This window comes from Struthio camelus, chromosome 3, assembly GCF_040807025.1.
Source record: "Struthio camelus isolate bStrCam1 chromosome 3, bStrCam1.hap1, whole genome shotgun sequence".
Taxonomy (NCBI): Eukaryota; Metazoa; Chordata; class Aves; order Struthioniformes; family Struthionidae; genus Struthio; species Struthio camelus.
The window spans coordinates 16,601,176-16,621,038 of NC_090944.1; positions in this window are offsets into that span (position 1 = coordinate 16,601,176).

Consider the following 19,863-nt stretch of genomic DNA (forward strand, 5'->3'; position numbering starts at 1 on the left):
AAATGTCACTGGTGTGAATTTCTGTATATATTTCTGTGTGAATGTGTATATCTATGACATATGTATGTGTTTTTATGTCTATATATCTGATGTGTATATACACTGTTTTAGTTACTGTTACAAAGTGCTGTTTCAGACAGAACACTTACTGATAACTACTCTAAATCTCACTACATATATTGTGAATTCTTTTAACACCCTGTGCTTACATAGTATAGGAGATAGCACATTCACTATATGGTGACACATGAAACAAGACACTGATTACAAGACCCAATTCGCTGTACATTTACGCTATTTTCTTCTTTTAATTTTTTTTAAACCATTTTTTTTCTGTCGATTTACTGAGCTCATTGCTGGGGGATCTGTATCAGATACAGACCATCCTTACTGTGTTCAGGATGAAACTGTGAGGAAACTGAAGTTATCTCAAAAACAAGGAGGCATAAGCTAATAGTTATACAGAGCAAGAGGGGGCAAGGGGTAGGGCCGCACAGTATGCATTAAATACTGAACATCACTTTGGGTGTACATGAGTGCACACATGCAGGCAACATTCATTATCATTGAAGGGGCCGTAGTAATTACTACAAGGAATTTTAATAGTGAGAAAAAAAAAAGAATTTTGTTACCATAATAATAGTCTTTAATGTAAAAAAAAAACCAACAAATTTTCAATGGAACCAGCAAGATTGGATTTTAGTTATTCATCTGCTCTGTGGATAATATACCATTGCATAGAGCGATGCTTCAAAAGGGGTTTTGTGTCACAAGTCTATTTTGGTCGGTTCTCACCATGGTGTCCCATGGTGCCTTCTTATTAAGTCTAAGTTTTCTTTTTTTTATCTCAGACTAAATGTGATTTAAATATTCCTCACAGGTGTTATCTGAATTAAAAAGGATGACTACTGCTAGTAGCATGCTTTCTTCTTAATAGCACAATGCACACAGCTTCTTCTGCTCTCCATCCTTATGCTGCATGCTGCTTAACTGTGGCTTTTAAGGTTTCATCAATTCCTACTGACACCTTACTGATAAATGGGTCATTCAGAAATTCAGCTGCATCTTAGTCTGAAGGGTTATGATGCTGAGAGGATACTGAATCATTTCCCTGGTTTTTCTTTCAGCTCCCACAGTGGGCATATCCCACCTAGTAAATCTTCAATGAATGGATTATAGATATTAAGGAATTCACAGAAGCAGATTAAATTTCCGATGAATAAGGGACAGAGGCACAGCTGGGTGTTTCTGCTGCTTCAACTCAGGCTCGGCAACTGCATGGGGGTGACTACCCACCACCCCTAAAACTCAAAGCGCAGAGAAGCTCACCCCCAGCCCTGCAGGCTACAGTTGAATCAACAATTTTGGGGACTATTCTGCAAACACAGTGGAAGCCAAACAGTTCTTTATTTTGTATCTTGAACTGCGCTTCTCCTTGATCATGTGACCTGAGGAAAAGGTGATTCTTCCCACTGTGTGGTCTGACATCCTGATGGATGGAAAGAGAGGGAGCAGTAGGGCCATCACCGCCTTGGTGTCCGGCCAAGATCACAGCCTGCTGCTCTCCACTGTCTCACTTTTGGAATAATATTCTTCTGGGAGTTTTTCTTACGTGAACAGGTGAGAGAGGATGGTACATCCTAGACTCAAATAATTCCACCGTGTCATGGCGAAATTCCCCCTCTGCCTTCCAAAAGCTGTCAGTCCACAGCTGAGCAAAGGCATGATCAGCAAAGTGGTTTGCATATGTGCATCTGCATGCCATGCTGAATGGATCAAAGCCTTATTTTTCATTTGCCTAGCTATATCTCATTGGCAGAAGGAACTCCACTTTCCTTCTTTCTCCATTTCTTCCCATGGCAATACAGGATATTCACTGCCATACTGGAATCCTTAGGGGACTGTCTAGACAGCAGTATGTCGTTGTGTTACCTTTTTAACCAACCAGGTCATAAATTTATGCTGAAATTTTCTAACTTTCAGTTATTAATGGCCTTTGAAGCTATTTATTGGACTTCTGCTTTTGTGGAGATTCCGCAAGTGTCTTTTCACATACAGTCCTAAGGTGATAAGAGCTCACTTGGATAAATCTATGTGGTAGTCCAGCATATTGTAACTTTTAATAAATTACATTGATTTATTGCCCTCATTGATTCACTGATGTTCATGGAATGATCTGATTTCATAGACTTCTTTGTAGAGGGGAAGAGGGGGAAAACAAAGGCCTTTTATTAGTATCAATTTTTCTATGAAGCTATAAATGGTGAAATGCCAAGATGCAATGTATTCTGGTGATCTATTGGACACAATTAGATTGAACAATGACTTGCTTATAAATCAAAGTAAAGGAGAAAGCATAAACCATTTGTTACCAAGTGACCATGGAGTTTCGGAGATAAAAGGAAGAACACGATTGTTTTTCCCATGACTGATATTCAGTTTTTTGTCTCTTTGTCATGCATGGATAACAAACATATCTTTTAATTATTTCACCTTAATGTGCTCTTCCTTTAAACACCTTTAGCACTGACTTATTATCATTTTATTAAGTACTGGTCTATATTTAGAGCCTAGATCATGCATGAAAACAATACTAGAAATCTGAACATTAGAGTTTTTCTCTGAAATACCACTGAGAGAAAAACATAACAAGTAAATTTCTTTTTTCTCTGTTGCTTCACTGGCAAATTACAGGCAAAAGAGGAGAAATTCACACTTATAACTTACTCAGCAAATTTGATTCCTGGGACAATGTGTTCTGATACAGTTGTATAATCAATTTTGTTCTCCCCATCTTGAAACGAGAGCATTGTGCTATGATATAGCACAACGAACTGGTAAAATAATAAAATATCTTGTTGGAAATACTCTATTTTAAAGACAGGATATAGTAAATGACCTTCTTACTGAATCATGTATCATATATAAAGCACTGTACTACTATAGACTTTATAAACCTTAAGATGGATAATGTTGACATAACAATGCATTTGCTTATTTTATCAATTCCTTATTTTAACAGTTTTAAACCTTTTTGACCTGTTTGACAAAAACAAGCACAAATTTGTGATAAAAGTATCAGAATTGGTGGTCAAAAGACCTGGATTTTCTACTCCCGATCCTTCCAAAGATTTACTGCAGAAGTATCATCTAAGCCAGAATCTTCAAAGTTCATAGACATTAAGTTCAGATCACTTTTATGATCATCTCATCCAATCTTCTATATAACATAGGCAAATAACTTTTTCAGAGGTTTCTACTTCAAGACCATATTGCGCTTGAGCTGGAGAAAATTAAACACTTAAATCTCAGACAGAAGGGGCCAAGGATTTGAATCCTACTTGCCAAGGTGACGAATATCTTCCATTTTCATCTTGAAGTTAAAGACAGCTGTGCGTGTTCAATACCTCTGAAAAGAAGGCCATCTTGAACAACCCATCTCTGATTAAGGATATTTATACTTTACCTCTCAACAGTTCTATGAAGCTTAATTCACTGATATTTGTAAAGCACTTGATGGGAGGTGTTATAGAAATGCAAAATACAGTAATACATCATTTGCACTGGCTTGAAAGCTCTCGGTGTGTATGCCTCTGTGTGTGTGTGTGTGTGTGTGTATGTGTGTGTGTTTGTGTGTGTGAAGATCTTTCTAGATAGGAAGACAGCATATATGGAAGGCTGTTTTTCCCGTCTCCTTCCCATGAACACACACATATATATACAAAGTATATAGAGAGTTATCAGTGTCACACAGAGCAGACTGAGATTTTCAGACCTTGGAGAGCAGACAGAAGAATAGGTTAACAAGGAGTCAGAAAGGTAAAGTTAAATAAATGAACTTGAAACAAGAAGGGCAGTGCTGAAATGGTTTTACACTGAGCACCTTTTTTTCTTTTCAGCTAAGGCAAAGCAAAATAAAATATTTAGATGATTTAAAATGCAGAGTTGAAGAAGCCTTGCTTCTTGTATAGGTCTTCTGAATGGGATTTGCTTCTGTGTGAAATTAAGTGCATTACATTACTAACGCCCGGGACATATTAGAAAGCAATGTGCATTGCCTCAGAGTTTTTAGCCCATGCATGATTTAAATATATTACCACAACAATTAAAACGCAGGCATCCTTTTTCAAATAAATACTTAGTTTAATGTTCCATGATAGGACATTAAAACACACACACACGCACACACACACACACATACACGCACACACGCACATCCCCCATATATATATATATACATATATATATATATAGGTACATATGTACATTTGTATATATGTATATAAATATTTGGATTTGTTTTTTTGTTTTGTTTTTAGGGTTTTGGTTTTTAGAGCTGATCATATGAAAAATATCTTTCTTTAATGATGCAGTACAAGTAAATCCCCACAGAAAACATGCCAGAGTTGTCAGGCATTGCTCGGAATATCTTTAGTACAGAGCAGGACACATAACAAGATTTACCCACTGCCTTGGAGACAGAGAAGGAGTTGTCACGAGGACAGTTCTTAAGAGTTTTTTACAAAAATGCATGGCTCCATCTGTTTTCTCTCTTTTCCTTGGCTACGAGAACAGCCTAGCAATTTCAATAACCCAACAAGGGACCTCATGCACCAGGAGAAGTGAGGAACAGATTTTTCAATTTGGCACCATTCTGATTTTTTTTTTTTTAATGGCAGTTGAAATAATTATCCGCAACTACAGGCAGCTGATGGATAGCATGGTTAATCTATGGATCTAGCTTCATACTCTCCAGTGTGTACTGAGGATAAACAGGGATGTTATGAGTGAGAGAGCTGTATGAAATAGTTCAAATACAAATCAAAGCTAGAATGGTTTGTCTTTTTTACTGACTTCACACAGAAGGGAAACCATTGGAGATGCCTTCACAGGCACTATCTGATCTTCTCAGCAATGCCACAGTGGGTAGAAGACTAGGGAAGATACTGTATCGATCCCTTGACCCTGAAACCCTCATGGGCAAAGCATTCACTATCACAAATAATACGCAGGTAAGTACATAAGCGTATACAGAATCAAAAGGTAGCTGTATTTCAGGAAGAATATACACAAAAAACTCTGTTCGCCCACCGCCTGTGATGTTCAATAGTAAATTTCAAAACTCACTATCGTATTTTGTTCTACTGGAGCTGCATGGGAAATTTCAATAGGACTATTCACGTGAATACTTTTTCACATGTTTTTGTGGCCTGTTGGATTGTACTTGGAAGATTTACCATCCTGCAGGATCAAATCCCTTTTGATTTTACGGACTGTGTGATAGCATGAACAGATGGGCAGCATCCCCAATTTTCAAATCAAGGGCCCCTTACTTACTTATACTACTAATACAAGAAGTCTGCTTCTCTCTTGATTGATCCCACTGGTCAGTTTAGGTGGTTTTTACTTCACAGATGGTGATTTATGGTCACAGGTTTAAAGGACAGACTTCCCCAACTGTTGCTACTTTCGGATAGTGAATCTTGTTATTTTGCAGATTACCTTCTAGAAACCATCCCTTTTGCAGAGTTCCCTGAACATAGCGCATAAGTTGCAGTTGCACGCATTTAGTTAAATACTGACATCCAAGTAGATTTGCTTTATTACTGTATTGTTATGGTTATAATAATTTGTGCTGCAGTACTACCTAGAAGCTCTAGACTTGGACCAGAGAAGGACATAGCAGTTACTGCACTGAGAACTGCACAAACACAGAACAAAATCAAGTCTTTGTCTCAAAGTTTATAAGCCATATTTCAGATGAGAAACACAAAAGGATATATGGGTTAGCACAAAATAATACAGGATAGCATCACAGAGAGGGTTTTTGGCATATCAAAAGCTTAATTATTGCAAAATTCTTCATAGGGCTCACAGCAAAGGAGAATTATAAGCAGATATTTGAAGTAAGATAATGAAACAGCTTTGTTCATAGGGAATTCCTGTGAAACTTGAAAGGAATGAACAGGCATGTTTAAGATCCAGCCTCAGCAGATGAGGAGGAGAGTGGCATGATGAGCAGATTAAAAATGACGTTTTGTCAATTTAAGATGATGGCTATGAGAGAAGCTGGCTTTGAAAATGCAAACAATTAGATACCATTAGATGCAATAATGAAGGAGGAAAAAAAAGGAGTGCAGGAGGAGAGAGTGGATGAGGCATGGATAAAACAGAGGTGGGGAAAATGATCTTTTTGTCAACCTTTAGGATCGTTTTCAGAGGAACAGAGCTGTTTATGGCAAGGGAAAAAGAAGGATGTTTCAACAGTAGAATTGCACAGTGGATTTGAGAAGTAGAGGATTTTAGCCCCTCCGTGGGTGGAGACGAAGGCTGTATCTTGGCGAAGTTACCTAAGAAAAACCTAGAAGACCCTAGAGGACCCAGAGAGATGTCATCCTGCCTAGATAGTGTCCCACTGATGCTGCAGTGAAGATGGGCTGTGCTATGCTCCTGTATGTGCTGGTCGTCTTGCTCGCCAGTGAGCAAACGTAGGTGGAAGCCCTCCTGGCAGTGCAGCAGGGCACGTAAGCAGAGTGATGAGGTTTGTCTCCGGAGGGATGGAGGGCACCAACAGATGGCAAGTTAACGTGTTCGCCTTTCAAAGGCTGTGCTGGGGTAAGTGCTGGCTGGAGAGAAACTGCTTTCCTCCCTCTCTGACAATCATCTGTGTCCAGGCAGCCCTACTTTTAATTGTTCTATTAAGCACTACCTCTATCCACTTTAACTCCGAGAGCTTAAGAAGAGATTTTTATTTCCTCCTCTTCAATGTCAAGATGGGTTTCTCTGAATTTGTTTTCCCTGAATATACCGGTCACTGAGAGACCTCACAATTATTGCCCGTTCCAGCCTCAACTGACCCTTTCTTCTCCCTCCCCTTTCGGTGACTATTTTTATTCGACTGAATTTTATCAAGAGTGTTTTTTAATTATGTTTTTATGGCATTTTAATCATGGTTTTATTGCCCCTTGCTGTACCTTGAGCATAGTATAAATATTATCATAGCTTTTCAATGTTTAAATGATACCATATCTGCTATGATAAAATATGTCACTACTAAATGTGTCAGGAACAGTAACTTTTTTTTTTTTTTGCATGGTCTTTGGTTGCTGTTCTGCAGCAAATATGTTTAACAGCCCTCAGCCTTGCTCTTCTTTCTGAAGAACTAGAACACTATCAATTTCTGTTGGTTATTAAGAAAAAGAAGAAAGAAAAAAGTAGAAGAAAAATCATGGCCTCTGGCTCAGTTGCTCAGCTAATGTAAAATAACACAGTCTTATTAAAATCAATGAGGCCTGGACCATGTTGGTCTAAACAGGCTAATTTTTATTATATGTGGTGATACCAACATATCATATAGGATATAGTATTATTAAAGTAATGATATAGGTTGAAATCTTCAATTGCCTCCCACATTTTAGGCTGAAACACTTACAGATTACTGTGATGGATAAAGGACATCATCATTTGAAAAAACAGTTTTAAAACTTTGTCCAGGATAAATGTGTATATCTTTCTCAGAGTGAAATTCTAGCAAGATTCTTGTTATCTTTAATGGGTCCAGCAGGACTTCAAACTGTGTTTTTAGATATGTGAGTTTTCTTTAGAAAACAACACGTCAATACCATATTCTTGGTGCCTTTCGCTCTTCACTCTAATATTTTCAGAGTCACTCTTTCAATTAAAGCAAGAAGCAACCAATAATACTGCTTTGATTTGGTAACAGAGCAACTGGATAGAGTGTGATGTGCACACACAACCTCACAAAAGGCAACACTAAATGAAACACAACTTTATGCAATGGCAGGAGATTGATAGGGGGCTATGTGGCCTCAGCAGCTTGACTGTACGCTATTTATTCCAGGATCAGGGCCTTGCCAAATATAGCGTGTAATAACTTCTTCTGACTAGATAAAATAGGGGCCATCACAACGGAAGCATTTTGATCAACAGCACAAAAAACAACAGCATGCATAGAACTACATGAGCACCTGAGACCACAGCACGGCAATGGCAGCTCCCTGATGCACAAAAGACAAATTACAAACACATTTTTTTCTTGAAAGTATGTCCCTGAAGCTGTGAAGTTTTTCTGAAGCTTGTATTCTGATTTTTTTTTTTTAATTTCATTATCATAGGGACAATATCACAGATTTAAAAAGATCAAATTTAAAGCCAAATTGTGCTTTGTTTTCTTTCTTGATGATGTCTAGGTTATTAAAATTATTGCATGGACTGAAAGGGTGATCACTTTTGGAAGTCCTGAAATCACTATACTGTACTGTAGAGCTTCAGAACATCAGTATTGCAGTTATTCTGTGAAATAATTCTATCTGGCTCAGGGTAAAGAGACTACAGGGCAACCCCATCCGTATATAATCAGGTAAAGCCTGTATCCAAACTGAGGAATAAAGCAGATGTTGCAAGGTTAATGTTGCCACTGGTAGTAGCAGAGAATGGTGCTTATTAACTAGACTCCAGAGATGGTGGCAATGTGGAATTTCTGCATTACTGAAAGATTCATGAATTTTTTAAAAAACAGTTTGAAGCCAACAATCATGAAGTTTTTCTGAAAGTTAAATTTTGTGGAAAAATCAATTTGCAGGTTAGTCAAATCGTTCTTTCTTCACTGAGGTGAGTATGTTCTGCTGTTGCTTTTGGCATTTTTTGAGAAATCACTAGATCATATCACAATAAAATGTGTACTAAAAAAGAGAAACTCAGTTCTATTTCGAAATGGAAAGTCAGAATGTTACATTTCAACCCTGCTAAAATGTTTTCCTAAACATTGTTTGAAAATAAACCTTTTTTGGAGCTTGAAAATAGAAACATTTTATTCAAAATAATAGGCATTTTCTCAAGAAAAGAATTGTAGCACTGCGATATTTTGTGGTTGGTTTTAGTTGCTGAAGTTTGACTGGCCTCAGCACTGAGATGAATAGAGTGGTGAAAACTTCTGTATATTCCGTCTTGCCTTTCCACCTGTTTATGGAGAATTCAACATCAATTAGGTCTCTATTCACACCGTGCATTGCTCGGTCTCTCATGAGGTTTGTTTTAATGAAAGAAAAGAGAGTCAATAACTCATGTGTGGGTATAGTTCTTCGGTAACATCACTTGTGATGATAAATGTCATAATTTGCCTAAGTCCCTGTGTACCATTCTTCCTCTCTCATTGCTAAAAATCTTTTGATCTAGAAATATCCAAAATAATTTAAAAGTACAGTTTCAACTGCCATAAAAATTTACATTCCTTTTGAAATTAAAATTAAAAGCGTTTACCAAGTAATCATGACTCAATGCCAGTTAATAATTATATAAGATAATCAAACATAATGCTCTAAAACTCCAGCACTGGGAAGTGGAGGAGGATTTTTTGCTTTCCCATTTTACACAATTATCTGTCTTTGTTACAGATGGATTTTCAAAACCTCTTCTCCACTTAAAATATCAAATATTAGTTGCAGGGTAGCACAGGGGAGGCCAATACTGTGTGTTTTCATATGGCTGTAAATCATAGGACACATGGTGAATCAATGGGAGAGATGATTCAAGAGCAATTTGCAGACGGGAGATGACAATGGCTCATCATGGGTCCTATTTTGGAAACTGGTGGGGCTGCGCGTATAGTGGTTTCAAGGCCACCCAGTGGTATCAGCTTCATTAGCCCCTCCTGGCTTGGTACTTGCTATTAGCAGGAGACTCTGATTATACCACGGTCCATGTGCCAGCATGGCCCACTACTCCTCTTCCTGAGATATGATTTAGGCCTGGCATAGAACCTTACTTGAACAGCTCAAGAAGTGCATATGGCTCAAGAGCCACATGTTGCTCACTTCTGGTCTAAGCCTGCAAAATGAAACATTGATTTGATTGCTGCAGAATATTCCCTCTTTAACATGTATCTGCAGAGTGCTTAGTAGCACATTGTTGATGCAAATTATTTCTCTCAGCAAAATCAACAGTCGTTCAGAGGAAATCCCATAAGAGAAGATTCAATTTCCTTTTTTATACGCTACAAATCATGGGCTTTTTAGATAGGATAGATTGTAACAACTATTGGTGTAAGTGAGCCCAGCATCTATTGGCATTAAGAAGGAGGTGATCAACATATCCAAAAACCTTTTACTGCTTTGTTTTTATGTGACTTTAAAACAGGTAGGTTCCCTAATCTATATAATTCATCAAGGATGCTTTGGAAGTCTTATCATAGGTACTGGATGTTTAACACCTAAATACAAATGCCTGACCCTTTGGTCACAAAACAATTGCATAATCAGTTCATTGACCAGTAAGCAATGTATATGTAAAATTGTGATCTGAAATTGTGCTGCCAGAAATAAGATTTTTCTAGGGACTGATTTGCAAAATCACTTGTTCTGTGTACAGCTTGTCTCAGATAAATCATGTTGCTGTGGAGACTCAAGGCTGTTTGACTGGCTCTGCTCCACTGTTGGCTGCTAAAGCAAACTTGCACGCTCCATGACAGAATTACTCTAGCATCTTTGGTTTCCAGAGGGATAGAGTTAATTGTTGCCTGCACAAGAAATCCCTAGCTGAATAGCAAAGCATGGAAATTCAAGCTGCGGCAAACAGTTGCTCACCCCTTTTCTTCTGCACGGCAGCTACCAGCAGAGTGGAAAAATGATAATCTCTTTTAGTAACATTGCTACAACTATTGCATGAGGAAGACTGATATTAAGGATATGTTGGAGAATTTCTGATCTTCTAGTGAGTATGTGAACATAACGCAGTAGAAACTGCACAGTTTTCTGGAGTTAGGAAGGAAGGTACAATACCACTAGCATGGGCCAGACTGAAGTGTTACTTATAACATCCACAGATGTCTGTTTCCAACGTGATGTTACTGATAATACAGTGCTGTTAAAAGGGATATTCAAGTGGTTAGGGTTAAAGCCGAAAAACATATTCTTAGTTGGTGTAAGCTGGCTGCATGCCAATCATTAGAATTACGCTATTTTAAGCTTGTTGATGATACAGTTCTGTGATTGCAAACCCTAAAATTCCATCTGGACCTCTCTAGTCTTAAAATTGTGGGAGCAATACTTTCGAAATAGTAACTCAGGAAAGCTAGTTAAGAACAGGTTGCTGCCATTGATGACCTGGACTCGTCAAGCTGGCTGCACCTGCCCAGAGATGTTTAGAAGGTTTAGTCTCTATTTGAATAGGAGACTGCCCTGGAAAAAGCCAAGGACACCTTGGTAAACATTTCCTTACAAAATTAAGAAACATTTTGGCACTTTTGTTGTTGAGCTGACAGATAGGAAGGAGGTTTTTGATAGGTACCACTAAAATCACACTGTCAGGTCTTGCGCTTTGTCATAACACAAGGAAAGAAAGATTTGTCTTTGAGTAGTTTGACGGTGGAACTATTCAGTAGTCTGCATATAAAGCAATGACATAACAATAGACCGAAAAGGAAAAGCAATAGGTAAAAACACAGGTAAGTGAGCAAGGAATTAGCTAGAGCAGGCTGCCAGAATCTAGTCACAGTAGTTAAGTCCAGAAAGGAGTAGGAGTGCTGTTTTAATCTCAGAAGCAACTAGAAGTCTAATTGTGTAGTCAGTAGAGTGTAGTGTGCGATCTGCTAGTGGCAGACATGTCAAGGTTTGTGTCTTGCCTCATGTGAAGTTTCCTATAGGCTATTTACTAAATGAATGTGCTCACTCACACCCTTGCACTTTCCCTAAACTGAAAATATTGGCCACTGCAGCCAGTGGAGGTAAGGATTAACCATGGAATTGCACAGAAGGTAGCAAATGAGGACTGTCTCCCCTGCAGAGTATGTGTTTCCTTTGAGCAGGGGGCTTGGATATGTAGAGGGTATGAGGATGTTTAGAGTGGATAACTGTTGGTGTCTGGGAGCTACCTGAGATGTAGCTGAACAGAAGATTACTGGGTAAGATGGTTGAAAATTTGCTGCAAGAAGTCTGAAGGAAGTGTGGAGAACCTGCTAAATGTTGAAGAAGTGGCTGGAAGATGGTCCGTCAACAATTTTAAGCTCTGTCACCATTTTTGCTGGTTGATAGTTCCCTTTTTACTTAGGACTAAAGAGGAAATACTCCCCTGTTTATTTTTCAACAGGTGTCATAAGAGTCCCTAATGGCCAGAAGCTTTAACTGCAAGCAATTATTGCAAGGAAATTGAATAAAGGCCCGAACAGAAAGGCTACCAAATACATGTGATATATGCTTCTTGGCAGGTCCTCAGGGCAAAGCTTGCCTGTTGACATTAGGATTTTGTGTTGTGTGAATATTAGACAAGACAAACTGCTCCTTTAAACTTCTAAGTGTTTAAATTGTGTAACTTAAGATGTCTGCCATAGGTTAGGCATACTGTTTAAATGGCTTTTTTTTTATTAAATTTTGAAATCTGACTGGGAATCAAAAAAGATTTTTAATTTTCTGGCACTTCTCATGGTGCTTACGTAAGCTCTTAACACGCTAATTTTTGACATTTCTTTTTGAAAATCCCGGTGTAGATAATGTTATCTCAGCCAAATTAATTCGTAGAGTAATCCAGTTTTATTCATTAATGATTTTTTTTCCCATTGCCTTAGAGACATCAATGTCTTTAGAATTTGAGTGCTTGGAGATCACCTTTGATCACCTACAAATTAAATTTTGACATTAGTAGTGGTACTAGTGTTTTCACAAGCATTTGATGATTTGTGTAATAGTTTCATGATCCTTTAAAGTGACGGGAATTAAATATCCCTGCCTTTTAAGATGTTAGGCCCTTTTCTTTTGTCTCTGGCACAATTTTCTGGCCCTGACTAAAGCACACATCCTAATTTTACCAACTTACCATGTCTCTGAAATATTAGATGTTAGAATTTATTATTATTACTATTTTATGAGATCTTATTTGCTTTCTCTTCATGAGGCCTAGGGCACAGACAGGAGGTGGAAAACAGCTCTTCTGAGAGATGGGTGGGCAAGCTCCCGCTGTATTGAACTCAATGGGAGGGTTGTTACTGATGTGAATAGGGCTCTCTCTGATGCATATAGCTCCCCTGTTATATTCAGCAGGTAACCCAGCAAGTCAGTACAGGCTTTGGGCACAAATGCATAATAAGAAAAGAATGCATTTCTAAAATATTCCTTTCTTTTTTATTCTTGTAAAATCAAATTGCGTATAGAAGGCACCAGGCAGGAAATATAGACAATTCTGCAGGTCTCTATGAATAATTACTGAAATGCCTCCTGAAAAAACTCAAACAACAGAAACGCAAAAATGCCCTGATAAGAGTCCTTTCATTTCCCTTCCCCCTCATTTTTCCTCAAATTGCCTTTATGCTCTTTTGATAGAAGCAAACTGAAAAGAGTTAAAATGTAGCAAATCTCTTTTCTCAGATTCACAGAAAAAGAGATTTTAAACCCATGAGGGACCATTATGACCACCTAGTTTGACCTTCTGCAAAACACTGGACACAAAATTTGGCCTTGTCAACCCCGTAAAGGTACCTATAACCTGTATTGAACTAAGGTATATCTTGCAGAAAGACAGGTTGTCTTGATTCAGAGAAACCAGAACATGTAGAATTCACTACTTTAATAGATTATTTCATTTTTTAGATTATTCTTATTGTTAAAGTTGTGCGTAATCATCAGTAATCGGGCCTAGCCATTGCTTCGGTAATTGGTACTGTTTATGTACTTTTCAATACGACTGTCTTCCTTCTGGTCTGAAGCCCTTAGTTTTAAATTGTGCATTGTTACACTGCAGCAGATTATCCATTCAGGTCAGGATTTATGGAGATCCTGTGGGGTGCCAGTTTGTGTTAATTAGTGGGGGAGTCAGAAGCCAGAGAAACCACAGGATTTGTCTGTCCAGCTGCTGAGGTAGAGAATCGCCTTTTTCTCACATTGATTCTGGGCTTCTCCACTCCTGGAGACTCTGCCATTACCAAGTCACAAAGAGCTGGTGCCTCCTTCCTCATAGGCTGAAATTTTGTGAAAATGCTTCTTTTGGCAGATTTGCAGCACACTGAAACATCTTTCTTGTATAACTGCTTCCTGCCATGCAATGCTGGGGGGAGAGGAGGTAAAAATGAGGTCATGGATGGGCCAGAAGCAATGGAGTTTTGAATGACAACACCTACCTGGTCCCTAGAAATGGTATGTAAGAGCCCAAATGGGTAAAATAGCTTTTGCAAAGCAAAGGGTAAAACATTTTACAGGCAGCTGTGTACAATCTAAGATCCCAAAGGGAATAATTGACTTCTGCAGATCAGAGAGGAAATGTATTTTTCAGATTACAGTTTAAGAGCAAAAGGGAGAAGGCGAAATGACTTTTTCCACAGCTGAAAACCAATACATATTTCAGGTGGCTGTTTGGAGCACAGGGGAAAACAATTATTTTCCTGAAAACAGGAAGCAAAGCAGATGTATTTTAAAATCGTTGGTAGAGATGTAGTGGGAAAAGTACTCTAGATCCATGAACTGATCTAATGAGGATACATCAGACCACTATAAAGATCACTGGAGGGGCTAGTCAGTAGTAGGTCAGGGAAGACCAAAGAGATCCCTTGATCTTTCATGGCCTGGGACAACTCAGCATAGTACAGGAAATGCTCCATATCTACACTATTTGAGATACCGTCAACTACAAAATGGAGAGGAATGTGGTTCAGCCTTATTATCTGTGCTTTTTTGTATAATAGGAGTGACATGTGAGGAAGTAAATCATAACCCATGAAGTGTGTGGTGCTGAGCAGGAGGCCATCCTCTCTCAGGGAAGGTGAAAGAAGATTATAATCTGCTTCCCAACTTCGTTAGTGGTTCTGCAGCATTTCAGGTGCATAGGGCCATTTCAGGTGCCTGAGCCCTGCATTGGCATATCAGTATTACTTCTAGCCTCTTCTCTAGTACGTGCCTGAGCACCCTGCTCTCCCACTCTGTTCAGACTGAACTCTTCAGCAATATTTTCTGGCTTGCAGGTGAGCGATCATCTGCTGCTTACAGTTGCTGCCCTCAAAATGGCAGCATTTCTTGGCGGTCACTGCTCCTATTTGCCGTCATTAGGATGCTCTTCGGCCAGATCCTTCAACACTGTTTCCTCACAATTTCAAGTTTGAGTAAACTCACAGTGATCCATCTCTTTTTTAGCAGGAGTCAGCTCCTGCTTCCCTTCACCGCTAGATGAAACTCTTCACCTTTACTATTTTAGTGCTACCTATTAGCTGCTTCATTGTTGCTGTTGGTAGGTGACATGGAAACTGCAGTTAGAGCCTGGGAGGACGCTCCTTGCTAGTGTAAGTTGTGAGGCACTAACTGGCAATGGAAGCAATTGCTGCCATGTTATGATTTATGCTCTTCATAATTAGCCATCTCCTCTAGTGTCACCTTGGTCTGTGAGCACGGGGTGACCCTTTTGTCTTGACCAGTCCTTGAGATAATGCTGAGACTTAATCATCAGTGCCTTTTCTGCCACAGCAGCTGCTGCACTGCGGTCTTAATAAAACTGTTCCCTAGTGATATATGAATGTCCAAGTCATAATCAGGACTCTTACTATGTGTATTGTCATTGCCAGAGGGGTTTCTTCACTAGAATACCCTTGCGATGGTCGGGATCGCCCTCACCATTCGTGGCACCTGTCGGTGATAATTCAGCAGCTCCTGCTGATGAGACAAAAGACATATTCAAGACAGTTAATAAAGGGGCCACGGCAGCAGGAAGAGAGTGGGCACAGCCGAGGAATCGGATCTACAAAACTATTTACAAAAAAATAACTTAGACCATTCAGCGTCTGAGCAGGAATAGGATAGCTCAGTGATTAGGAAGGGTCAGGTACCAACAGGTGTTAGAAGTAGTGGTAAAGTAAGTTAAATTCTCTTTATCTGCATTTACCGCCAAATCAGCATTTACTACAGTTATAGCTCTGTATTAGAACCATTCCTCACTCTGCAAGGCTTTTCAAACTTGAGCAATACCTCAGCAGCTGTTAATGGTTATCAGCTGATAGCTGGTGTGGCAGTTTAAGTGGGAAGAAAAGGTAAGTGAGTTGTAGTGATGAAGCACAGAGGTGGGTGGGAAAGTTGATGGAGGAAGACAAAAGGCAGAGAGAATGCCTCATCAGCCGAGTACTGTAGCTAGGAGAGTACTTGGCACGTATAGGTACTAAGCACTATCATAGATCTCTTTTTTGCAAGGTTTCGGATCTCAGGTGATTCTTTTTTACCCAGCTACAGTTCACTATAGTGTTCAACTTAGGAGGACTTGAAATGCTGCCCCCTCAACTTTTCTACAGAGATGCTGCATCTCCTGTTGCAGGTGGGAACAGGTTTTTCAAGCAATGTTTGCACACAAAAACAAGGTGATGACTGAGACTCTTTGTATGCTCTAGGGCTGAGCTGCTCCTCTTGCTGCTGCTGCTCCTTGTGAAAGGGGAGACCAGTAACCTCCTCTTCAGACTGGGTTTCTTATAATCACTTTTGAAAAAAAGTCCAAAATTCAACAAAGCATCCTTTCTCCCTCCAAAGACTGGCTGTACTCCTTAGATTTAATGAGATTTAATATATCTGCCACTAGCCCTTGTAGACCAGAACAGAGGAAAGCAGCATAACGCTATCTAAGTATGATGCTAACAGAGCACATTTATTTATGTCTGTTCATTAATTAGACTCCTGTAATGCAGCCAGCTTCTCCTCCAGTTTTTGAATAGGAAGAGCGTGGGTTTTCATTCATCTAACAATGATTTTATGGCTTGCAGAATGGCATACAGTGAAGTCTCTGATGATAAACATGTCAGCCCGCCTTCTTTGGTAGCTTGAGTTTCTGGACACAGAGGGACAGAGAGAGCTTTGTGGAGAAATAAATACGAATTGTTTGAGTCTTGGCTATATAAAAATTGCTAGGAGCTCAGTCCATTTGGATTTATGTGCCTACATCATTCCTTCTGGTGTCTATTGGCTCCTAATATGGCCTTCGTAGTGAAATCAAAGCAAAATATTAGCCATCTAGAGCAAAGACAATGCCTAGAAAAAGAAGAGCTGTTAACATTTCTTCACATATGTGAAGGTCAAAAAGGCCCTTCATCTGATCTCTTATGTATTACAGACAGTTGCATCTCAGCCAAGTACTTCATCATTGAATCTAGGAGTTATAAAGCACGCTCCAAACATATTTTCCACAAAGAAACAAGAGATGTAAATCTGGTACCCTTCATAGTCCGTGCCATAGTCTGTTCCAAAGGCTAATCACACTCACTGTGCTTTATTTCTCATTTAAATTTGTCTGGCTTTAACTCCCATCCACTGATTCCTGTTACGACTTTCTCTGCTAGATTGGTTTAATTTTACTTCCCACACCCTGTTCCTTTCAGATTTATTGGCTAAGTTCTTCTAAAAATAAAATAAAAGCAATAACAATCTGCAAAGAGAGAGAGAAAAAAATAACGAGAAAGCAAGCAAGCAAGCAAGCACTTTCTTCATACTTTCCCGATATACAACAGTTCATTGGATCATCATGTTGGTAGGCAGGATACTCAGACCTAAAGAGTTAGTGTCATGAATCAGTATTAAGTAACAACACAAGTTTTCCTGGAAAGTCTGATACAGGCATCTCAGAGCTGGCATTTACCATATTTCCTTAGAGTACCCTTTTTAGGGAAGCTCAGGACGGTTGGCTTCTAGGTACTCATAATGTAAAAGTAAAATAATAATATGATGATAGCAACAAAGCTCTCTGAGACCAGCTCAGTATGCTCTTACATCTATACATATTTTTGAAAGCCTCAGATTTTAACTTAAAGCCAAGTATTTTTTTTAAAGTTGACCTCACGCAGCGCAGATCAAGAAGAGCTAATTAAGTTTTAAACAAAACTGTTCTATACTAGGCCTAAGTCATGTTCACTGCCCCACTTTAGCTCAGAAGTTCCCTAACATGATGCATTTTTCTAGTGTAGCCAAGGCTCACATACCCAATGGAAGAGAGCAGGTCTGCAAGATCTCCAACCCTCTGTGAACCTAAAACATCTTCTCTCGATCTCTGACCCAAGCGTAGTGGTGGAAGGGCACATCTGGAGAAGAACCCTACTGTTCCTCTGACTATAACAATGTGAGTTGCTCAGGTACTGGAAGAGATTGTGCAACAAGCTGAGTATTTTGCTACTGTCATGTACATAAGCAACCATATGCACTTGAAACAAGAGTCCAATGACAATGGCTCTGTTATCTTTGAAAGCCTTTAATGAGCTCCATATGTCTAGCAATCTGCAGCACAAACTAGAGGCATGAATAAAAACGTGGCTTTTTTCTCAAAGACTCGTTAGCTTATTACTACAGACCATGTTCTGAATGTTGTTAGGACCCTGGGAGGTGGATGTCTCTGGATAGTATGACTGATGCCTGATCTGAAACCTGTAGCCAGCCAAGGTTTGCAGGGATAAGTAACAGCTTTTATTAAGCCAACAGATACTATATTTGGAGAAAATAGAGAAGGTATCAAGAGCATGAGCCCTGCTGTCAAAAACTTCACTATTTTTCCCTATCTATATCAGTTAATTTAATAAAAGATATAACCTCTCTTTGTAGAACTTTCTCTTTTTATACCATTAGATCATGACACTGGTAATACTGATTTGGAGGAAAAGAATTAATAAGGTCACGTTAAGTCACTCTTATAATGCTGTAAACATCTAGTCTGGCATAAACACAGACCTGTGGTGTCAGTCCTAGAGATAGGTTTAGACCAATAACCCTGCTTTTAGTTTCTCTGTACATGGAGGTTTCTGCCAGACTGCATTTGGAGCTGAATTTTGTTTCCCAAGCTCATCTGCCATCACCGTAAGGTGGGATTCTATTTTGCATATCTTATAACACCTTCATGAATAGCATCAAGCTGTGCATGATTGCTAGCTTAGAGTACGTTACTTCTGCATTGTACCAGTCTAAGTGGAACTTGATACAGCAGTTATTGCTGATGTCTTCCCTACCGGAGGCAAAGGTTCGTTATCGCACCAGCCGCCCTTGGTCACAGCTTCCCAGCTTCAGGTGTCAGGAATATTGAAGGGTTGTCACAAGAGAAGACTTTGATCACTTCATTGATGTATTAAGGACAGGCTGACACCTTGCTCAGGAAAGGATCCATAGCTGCATAATAATGAAAAGGCACAATGAAGCTCTCTTCATGATGTTATGTCCTTGCAACACTAATGTGTTTAAGGTTCCAGGCTCCCTTTACCCACATGGCCTGGCAAAAGGTGCACATAGTGCACAATTAGCTAAGGAGGAGGTCCGTCAGTTTGGAAGAATATTTGGTTCATTTGTGCACAAAAGAGGCCACAGACATTCAAGTAACTGGCTTCCTTGCAGTGGCAGTAGAAATAGATTTTTCCCATGTTTTTTTGCAGTAGAGAAACTGGTGAAATCTGGCTATTTTGCTTGGGCATTTAGCTTCAGCCAAAGGCTAAGTGACCTCTCCTGCTTCTTGTCGATAAGGTGAAACAACCCCAATTTACTTTATAGTAGAAATTGCCTCGAGATTATCTAATGAAGGTATTATTATCATTATTATGAAGTAAATGGGAAAAGCGTTTGGATAATTGGCAGAAGAGAAAATGAGAACAGTGAACAGTTACAACTCTGAGGCCCCTTGGCAACAGACACCTTCTTAAGTGCATCTGAAACAGGCAGCTCCCTTGATCAGTACAGACCTCTCTGCTGGAGAGGCAGCTTCCTCTAGAAGTGTAATTGTGAATTTAAATGCACAGGAACTGAGAAACAGAAATGACAAGGTTCTTGATTTCCACCCCTCCCACTGACTAAATATGCATTTACTGCTAATTAACTTAGAGGTATAGACCACATTCCCTGGCACAAATTCGTCTCCTACTATTTGTTA